This window comes from Apteryx mantelli, chromosome 1 (genome assembly GCF_036417845.1).
Source record: "Apteryx mantelli isolate bAptMan1 chromosome 1, bAptMan1.hap1, whole genome shotgun sequence".
NCBI classification, from domain to species: Eukaryota; Metazoa; Chordata; class Aves; order Apterygiformes; family Apterygidae; genus Apteryx; species Apteryx mantelli.
Window position 1 is genome coordinate 91679720 of NC_089978.1, and position 9308 is coordinate 91689027.

The window sequence follows — 9308 nt, forward strand, 5'->3', positions numbered from 1 at the left end:
AAATGATATATTGTTAGTCGGGATACGTTGTGCTACAATACTTCTACTAAAAATAGTTAAATGTACTAATTAAAAAGCCAGGTTAGTCAGGGCAAGGTTTAATTACCTTTTTGCTGCAGACTATTTCTCTTGTATCATGAAATAATAACTAGCTTTGTTCTCACTGCAAGCTTCAGAATGTTTCTTATCATACTCAGAAAAAACATTATGATGAACACAGGGAGGATCACTCTACATTGGATGGATGAAAAGAACACATGACAAGTAGGCATTACTTTTTCTTTTTTTCACCTTTGTTCCTTACAAAAGAGGGGAAAAAGGTTGTGCAAATACACAGATACAAGGCATATACATAACCATCACCTTTAAAACTTAGGCAACAAAATTTTTTGTGGAGGGTTTCTCATCATGATTGAAAACCTGTCCTATGTTGTTTGGTTACCTATCTAACAGGAATGGGCAAAAGCCTTTGGGTCCATGCATCAAATGTCATGGAGGTAGTATCTCCAATCAGACTGCAGAAAATATTCAAGGAATCCTGCAGCCTAACTTGATTCAGAATATAACTTCAAGTTTCTTTATGTAAAGACAGTTCATAAATACATTTTACTCTCTTTTTTTAAAAAAATAACTATGATGTGAAATATTTACCATAGGTCCCAACTAAAACTTTATGTCTGACCACCCTTTCCCCTTCCTCAAAAACCTGTAAAGGGTATTAAGCCTGGTTCAGAAAGATATCTGGGTCACCTATGACAGTTTGTGTGAAAGACTGAACATACATCATCCAAAAACGGAAGACAAAGAAGCCTGCCAATGTTCTGACTTTACCTCATACCCCCCTAATTTTTCTTTTTAGTAACAGTTCCTTTTTTCTACATAACACACTAATGCTTAAAGGAAAAAGCTGTTGAAACAGTTATTTCAGATGAAGACAGAAGAGTTGATATCTTTGATGAAACTACTTTCATTGTAGCAGGGTTGGAGGGAGGGAAGAACTAGAGAACCTTTAATTTTTATATAGCCTGTAACAATTCATTTGATTTGCAGCACTCAAAGCAGCACAAGCCATTTCTCCCCCCCAATACTATTTACTTATTCTATTAGCACCAGATAAAACTGCATTTCCTGTGAAGGTACTCCCACTAAAACTGCTGGTGTGCAGTAAGTAATGAGGGTTTTATGGCACTGAATTCAGGACCAGAGCCATGATGTTTGATCTTCCACTCATTCATCGGTTCCCAAAACTGTACTATACAATCTCTGTTTGTATCAGTAATGCCAAATAGTCATTTTAATCAGGCTAATTCTTTTTATTTTAACTAGTTAGTGAAAAAAATATATGTCCTGCTTACAGTTTTAAATTGCCAACTGGCAGTATAAGTGACTTTAAAAACAACAAATCATTGAATTTAGGTAGAGTGGCTTAAGGCCTAAAAGCAGACAAAATGAAAAGAAAAGGCATCCAGTATTTTACAGTATGCATACTTTTGCTTCACTTAGTCTTTTCAGACCTTATCTGGGCCTTTTAGCGTAACTAAGTCTAAGTCATTTCATTTCAAGAAGCATTAGAACCAATGGACTTTTTTTGCCCTCCCATACTGGGTCTGTTACAAGTACAATGAAACAGTGTTTGATATGTCTGTATGTCTTATCTATATACCAAGCTGAAAGGTAGCAGTACCTTGATCCTTTGCAGCCAATGTTATTTAAGGATTTAGCTGATACTATCACTTTCCCCCTCTGCAAAAAACTCTCAAAGATACACCAATATAAATAATAATAATTAGAAGTTAACTATATCAATTGTCTTAGGACAACCATTAATTACTTCCTATATCCTAGATGCTCCTTGTGATTACAGTTAGGATTTTTAGAGGATAGTTGCAACAACACTATCAAAAAAAAAAAAAGTTAGAAAAGATTCAGAGAATAAAGAACAGCTGAGTTTAAATGATTTTGATTTGAAAACATTGTTTTATTATGCATACTTTTATAAGTCTTTGGGGGTTTTGATCAAAGAAAAGCCCATTGAAATAATGCGTATGTAATTCAGCTTGCTAAAATTTCACTATTACACAAAGATTTGATAACATTAATTTAGATCTAAAATTGATGGAACTTCCCATTAAAAAGAAAATAAAAACATTAAGTATTGTATAGAGTAATAAATAAAATCCAAGCAAAGTTCTTTTAGAGCTTCATAGGGATTTAAGGTGATATACTCACGTTTCTTAACATTTACTTGATACCTCATCCTGAAATACAAGCTTTAATTTTCAATTAAGATAAGTTTTTACTTTCACAATCTACTGTCAGACAAAGGGTAGCAGAGGATAAATAAATCTGCAGACAAATACCTTCATAAAGAAGAGCAATGCTCTTCTTTACTCTCTTGTTTAGACCATTCACTATAGAATGTTTACTTAGCATAAAATCTTTTGTAATAACTTCTTCAGACAAAGCCAGGTAAAGTAGTCTAAACTAACTATTAGGTATATAAATGTATTGGTTGACTCTATGTAAACTAGGATGCAGACTGCTCACATGATCCTTCCACCATCACAGCTGTAGATAATAGACTTCTGGATGGTGTTAAAGACTTTAACTGTAGCAGCTGTTTGCAAAGTGAGCATCTGTTGATGGCAAAAGAGTAGGTTCTTACCTTCATTATTTTGAAATGTGGAGAGAAATGACTAAAAATTTTCAGAATATAATGAAAACTGAATATCTTTAAGCTCTATACAAGGCTCAAACCTGCAAGCACTCCCACAGATTTTTGACTTCATGAACTGACTAAAGTCAATGGGTAGGAGTTTAAAATAAAATAACCCCATGGTAGAATTGAAAACTCCAAAACAGACTGAAACATTGATTTTATCACAGACTGCTTCTTTATTCATTTGTATTCGAAGTAATAAAGTAGGAGTATGGAGATTGGGTGCAAAAATATCGCCAACTCAAGATGTCCTTCATCCACACTGTAGGTCCCAAATAATTATTTCTGTCCTACGCAATTTCCCTCTCTAATACTTAAGTCATTGACAGCTTTCATCAGGGAGCCTGTTTTTATCAGGTAACAGTTCTCAACCCATGGACTCTTCAGTGTAACTTATGGCCCTAAAGGTGAAAAAAAGTTAAAGTGAACCCAAAGGAAGACCAAAGTATGATGCTGTCTGCCATGCACTGTTCTAGATGCAAGTAGACGGTGTTGCAGAGCAGGATAAAAAGTGACTATGGAAGACAAACCTGCCAAGAAACTTTTTTCACAGAAGCATGGGACTAGAAGATACCAGAAGGCTCAAGGAGTCACACCTCTTGCAATCACAGGTAATGATGCAAGAAAAGATTCAGTCCAACAAAACAGCTTCCCAGCTTCCATGGATAAATTTTAGACTCCAGCCACAGTTGTAAATGACAGCAAGACAGTGAGGGAAACCTCCTTCCAAATCTTCTTGGGTAAAACAGCTCAATAGATAACCAGGGGCTCAAACATAGACTTAAAGTCCTAACAGTATCAAGTTTTACTTGGATGACATCTTACAGGAGGCACTGCATACATTCTTATTATAAGAAATAAGAGATAAGAAAAGGAGTCACCCAAACAGCTGGATCTGCTTTAACTCCTGGCCATGCTACAAACTATCTGATGGACCACTGACAAGATGGGTTTTCAAGGTTTTCAAGCTTGTTTGGGGTTTTGGAGAGAATGTCATTTTGGTCTTTTGGGGGTTTTTTTTGTTGCTTGTTTACAGCAATATAAATTGAACATGAATCTCACAGTAAGCATATGTAACGGTTGGTAGTTAGGGTTTAAGTGATAGCCTTGCATTTTCATGTTTCATATATTATGCATTCATTTGATTGTTACGTGATCACCTGTGGCAGCATCTCATGAGCATTGAGGCCGAACCAGTATGTCCTGGCATAGAGGAAATTCCTAATGGAATGTGGCCAAGACAATGTGCCCAACAACCTTAATCTTTTCAAAAGTGCTTGGACGTCTTTAATGGCTACAGGTCCTAATAATCTCAGTTTTATATCTTAGCTTTTTTAAAACAATGGCTGCTCCAACAGCAGGCTACGTTTTCTACCCTTATGAATCCAGTGTTAATTCAGAGGGAAGAGTGCCACCTAATGATCTGTAGGTAAGCATAGGCTACAGCTAGCACCTTTTGTTTTCCACTAGTTTTTGCATCCTCCACTGCTGGTAGGCTTCACTGAGATTCAGCAGTGGCTGGTTGATTTCACAGTTGTTTGTATTTACAAACAAAAATATGGAGTTGTTCTTATTTAAAAGCAGAATGGGGAACAGTGATCAGCTTTCCATTTAGCTTTTCAACTACAAACAAGCTCGAGAGTATCTCAGGCTGCCTTTGAAGGGCTGTTGAGTGTAGCAGCCAGGCAAAGGCATCAAGGGAAAAAAAAAATGGAAATTCAGTTTGCTTTGCTAAATTCGTGGGAGTTAGGCAAGAAAACTATGATAGAAGGGTGGGGTGCATGCATGGGGAAAATATTACATTTTAAGAGTAGCTTGAAAGAGAAATGTGCTTCTTCCCCCACCATGACACTGAGAATTACTTGGTGGAATGAAAAAATAAATACTTTCACAGCACATTTAAAAACTTGCATGTAAATTGCGAAGTTGTATTCAATAGGAGTTGTATTTTAATGTATTGAGACATTGCAGGGGGTGTCAGTCACATTAATACATGCCTCAGGTGGTTGAATGTTCAAGCACTCCTTGTCTCCCATTGCACCAGAGAAATGTGTTAATGAGTCTGTAGAACATAATCCTGTCATATTTTAATGCTATGTTAATTTAAATGGCAGTGGAACAAATCCTGGGGCCAGGAAGATCCGTAGCATGGAGCCAAATGAAGCCGTGCATTTTGTCTTGATCCCTTGGTCACACAGGCCTACTTCTCTTAAGTGAGAAATTTCTAAAGACACCTTGAGGGAGGAAGAGCTACGATGCAGCTACCTTATTCTCAGTTACCTTGTCTTCAAGGAGGGGTGATAATACAACTGCTCCGTGAGGATTATTTGGAAATAGATTGAGCATGAATTTTTGGCAACCCTACTGCTACACAGAAAGTTGAAGGATGTTTTAAAACTCCTCTTCGTTATGTGTTCCCAGATAACAATTCCAAGAAGGGAAAGATGACAGGGAAAAAGATTAAAAGACTAAACAGCTTTCTCTTCTCAGCAGTTCAAATGCAGCCTTTTAACAAATGTTACAAGCCCTCTTTTCAAAATGTAGCTTATTCTAAAGCATTTAAAAAATGTGAAGACCCTTTCTGTCTTTAGCATTCCAAATGATACAGCGCAGGCACTGCTGATTAACCAGACCAAGAACATCTTGAGTTATTTTGTGCTTGCTATACAGTAACAATGATTTGGCTGAATGCTTTTATAGTGAACCAAGCTTGCCTATTCAAGGTTTAGCAGATAAAGGAAACACTTGGCTCTACACTGCTGCCATCAAATTCTTTCACCTTCTTTGGTGTTCAAACAGGAATGCTGATGTGGGTCCCAAGACCCTCTCCCATTCAAAAGCTCTCAAAGGAGTTGTAAGTACAGTGGGACATAAGGCATCTCTGAATAAATCTGTTTCCATTTTAGGAGTAGAGTGCTGAACATGAGAATGAAGACACTCCCAAAGACAGTAATAGTTGTCCCAGTCTGGACCTTCACACTTGCATCAATATTACATGTTCATGGAGTATCTCCGTAACATCATAGGCGCAGCTTCCCTTGATGCAATACATACCACACAAGCCTTTGTGGCTCCACCAGAAAGCCCATCTGGTGCTTACGCTGTACTCTGCAATAAGCCCATTCCCAGGCCCATATATTCCCCTGTCCAGAAAGTATTTTGCCCATCAGTGCTGTCACAGGACACTTTCTGTGACAAGCTGTCATTTGGGAAACTGCAAAAGGGCAGGCAGGACAAGAGGCTCCAAAGATCCCTGTGGGCTTGGCCAGGCAGAGCCTGTAATCCTTGTGCTGGGCAAAGACACAGCATTACCACAGGGCTTCCTGCTCCCTTATCTCCAGGGTGACAGAGGTGTGCAGGGTCCACCAGCGGCCCTTCAGCCACTCTTTGAGATTTAGGCTGGCCAAGTGGCTAGCAGCTGCTGCTTGTCTCACATCTTTTCTAAGAGATGCTCTTCCCTCTCATCCACCAGAAGGACTCATGTATGACCACAGGCTGTACACTGAACTTCCTGATTATAGGCTTCTGAAATGTCTCGCTGCTGGTTTAAGCACTGTTACATTTTTTCTCCTTGCATTGGAGTAAGACTGGCTTTCCATTTTCCCAGAGATCATTTAGTCCACAGCTAAACAGTTAGTGAACTCTCATGAGGCTATTGTGGGTCATATTTCCAAAACTGAGGTCCTAAATTCTCCTTCCATATGGAGAGACTGCAAAATTGTTCTGTGCTTTGTAATAAATTCAATACTGTCAGAAACAGATAGATTCAATATTCACTGTGATGGTGTCAGAGAGCTGCACATCTTGCCTTAGTCTAGAGTTTCTGGTATCTTTCTTTCTTTCAGGTATCTCTGCCTCATAAGCATGTTTCACCTCTTACTTTCTACCAGCTTCTCCCACAAAGGAATGTGGAAGAGTATCCTTTCCACCACATCTCCTCCCCAGTTTCAAATTATTTTAATATAAACAGTGTGTGTGTGTGTGTGTGTGTGTGTGTGTGTGTGTGTTCAGAGTTCAAAATCAGTGAGGAGAAAGGCCTGACTTATAATAATTTCAGATGTGAACTGGGAATTTCCTTAATTTCTTTCCCTCTTTCCAGACTTCTGCTCCTGATAAGCATACTCATTTTCAACACATCTTTTTCCTCCGCCTTCTTATGTTCAGTAGAAGAGCCCCTCTCCACCTCAGTTTGAACTTATTACTTTCCCTGGCAAATTATAATTAACCAAGCTTTAAAAAATCAATTACTGAGCAAATAGTTATAACCACAAGAAAAAAAAAAGTGCTGTTGTGAGAAAAAAGATGATTGATTACATTTTAAAGATACTTTAAGCTCTTTCAACCCCTTCTTGACCAAACAAATGAGTTACCACCTTAGCTTTTGTGGAGGAAAAAGGATGAGCAGGGAGGCACTGCGGGGCGGAACATGGGAAGGTCATAACGGGCGGAGCACTGCTGCCGGAAAAGAAGGCGGGGCTTTACAGCTTTATAAAAGAGTAGGACACGCTTCATTAAACGCCATTTTGCCACTCCTCATATTGGTGTCTGTGTGGTGATGGTCCGGGGTCTGGGGAGAAGGCCCCGTGCCTCCTCGGTAAGAACGAGAACGGTAACAAGTGGTGACCCCGACGTGATACCGAGGAGGCGGCTCGGCCGGCGTAGGCACCGGGAGCGTGAGGAAGGGATCCGGATCCGGAACTATGGAGGCCATATGTAAGGTAGTAATGGCCTGCGCCAAGGAATGGCGGGCGCCGCTGAAGGCGAGCGCGATACGAGCGTGTGTAGAGAGGCTCGTGAAGGAGGGAGTGATTACTTCTCCTATGGAGATTCTGCGGGAGGAACTGTGGCTGCAATGCACAGCAGCGCTGGCGGAGTCCCCGATGAACGGGGGATCCGCGAAGGATTTAAAGGTGTGGGGGCTGATAAGAATGCTCCTGCGGAGCGTGAGGGAGGCCCCGGCGAAAGAACGGGAGAGTGGGGGCGGGGAGGCCCAGGCGAAAGAACGGGAGAGCGGAGGCGGGGAGGTTCCAGTGATCCTACCGGTGGAATCCCAGGAGCCGCCTCCGGTGTATCCCTGGCAAGATCTCGCACAAGACAGAGAGGGATGGGGGGTCGACGGGACCGAACCCGAGGATTGCGTGCCTGGCGCAGTTTTGAGGAAGACGCTTAGTGAGGAAGATAGGACCCTGCTGCCGTGGGCCCCGGCAGAGGAGGGTGCTGTAGGCGGGGAGAGTCAGGCACTGCAGCGAGGGAGGAAGGGTAACGGCCCATCAGAGCAGAGAGACCAGAGTTCGACCTTGAAAGGAGGGAGGAAGGTTCGGGTGAGATTGCCGGTTGAGGAGGAGAGCGGAGAAGATAGCAGCGACGAGGAAGGCGGGGGCTTGCGAGAAGTTACGCGCAGGCTGCGGGGGTGTGCAATAGGAGAGACACAGCCGAAAGGGAAGCCGAAGGGCGGAGAAGAAGTAACAACATCCCCGGTCGACACCCTATTGCGTGCATTAGAGGAAATAAGGCGGGAGGTCATGGCCACAACAGAGGCTTCACGGGCCATGTATGAAGAACTCGGGAAGCTAGTAAAGGTAGAGCCACCCTGGACAAAGATAAAACAGACACACGCAGAGAGCTTCACTGAATTCTGTGACAGGCTCCAGCGGGCCATTGCAGAGTCAGACTTGCCCCCTGAGGCCCAGGGTCCGGTCATGATGGAGTGCCTCTGGCAGCAGAGTGACGCCATGACGCAGAACATCCTGAAAACGATCCCTAAAGGAGCACCACTTTCGGTTGTCATCCGCACGGTACTGCAAAAACAGAATCAGGGAACAGCAGCAGCGCAGGCTCTTGTCACGGCGGTGGACCAGATGAGAAAGGGACCACAGCGTTGCTTCTCTTGTGGATATCACAGGGAAGAGGGTATGCTGCGGTAAAACGGGAGGAGCAGATAAGATGGGTTCCAATGAAATGCATAAAACCTGACCTAAATGCACGTACGGGAGGGTCTGGGGTGTAACTAATCATTCTTGGTGAGATTCCATCCTGAACAGGGCGACGCCAGACGGGATGCTGCTGCATGGCTGCATTGATGTTTATCGCCGGCTTCATGATTCCGGGGACCGCAGAGTCATACTGGAGGAGATGAGCACAGGCGCACAGAGCAGCTCACTACTGCATCCCGTTCAACCCCGAGGCGGGGCCGACAGAGACTTTCCTGACAGGGAACAAGTCAACACAGGGGCGTGGATCTTGTCATGGTTTGATTAGAAATGGCTTATAACACTAGGCTTGATAGCACTCACAGTAGTAATAGCGATATGCTGCGGCTTGCTAATTCTGAATTATTGCTTACGGCATGTACGGCTTAACTGCTTGATAGACATGAGCATAGAGTATATCAATTAATAGTACAGGAAAAAGAGGTTCTAGACAAGATATTTGCATGAGAAGCGGTAGACTAGGCGTAGCGGAAGATCACGCGGTGTGACGCGCAGCCTAGGGGTGGAAACGAAGTGCACCTGTATGTAAGCTTGCACGCAGCCCACAATAAACGCCATTAGACGAATGGCTAACTAACCTGTTTGGCAATCTACCACAG

At 42.3% G+C, this 9308-nt stretch overlaps 1 long non-coding RNA gene across 1 annotated transcript; it reads left to right on the forward strand.

Moving 5' to 3' along the window:
- The first annotated feature begins 7257 nt into the window (after positions 1-7257).
- Positions 7258-9022, forward strand: LOC106500170 (uncharacterized). The gene is made up of 2 exons (XR_010883160.1): positions 7258-7437; positions 8761-9022. It is a non-coding gene; the product is annotated as an uncharacterized lncRNA (long non-coding RNA).
- The last annotated feature ends 286 nt before the right edge of the window (positions 9023-9308 follow it).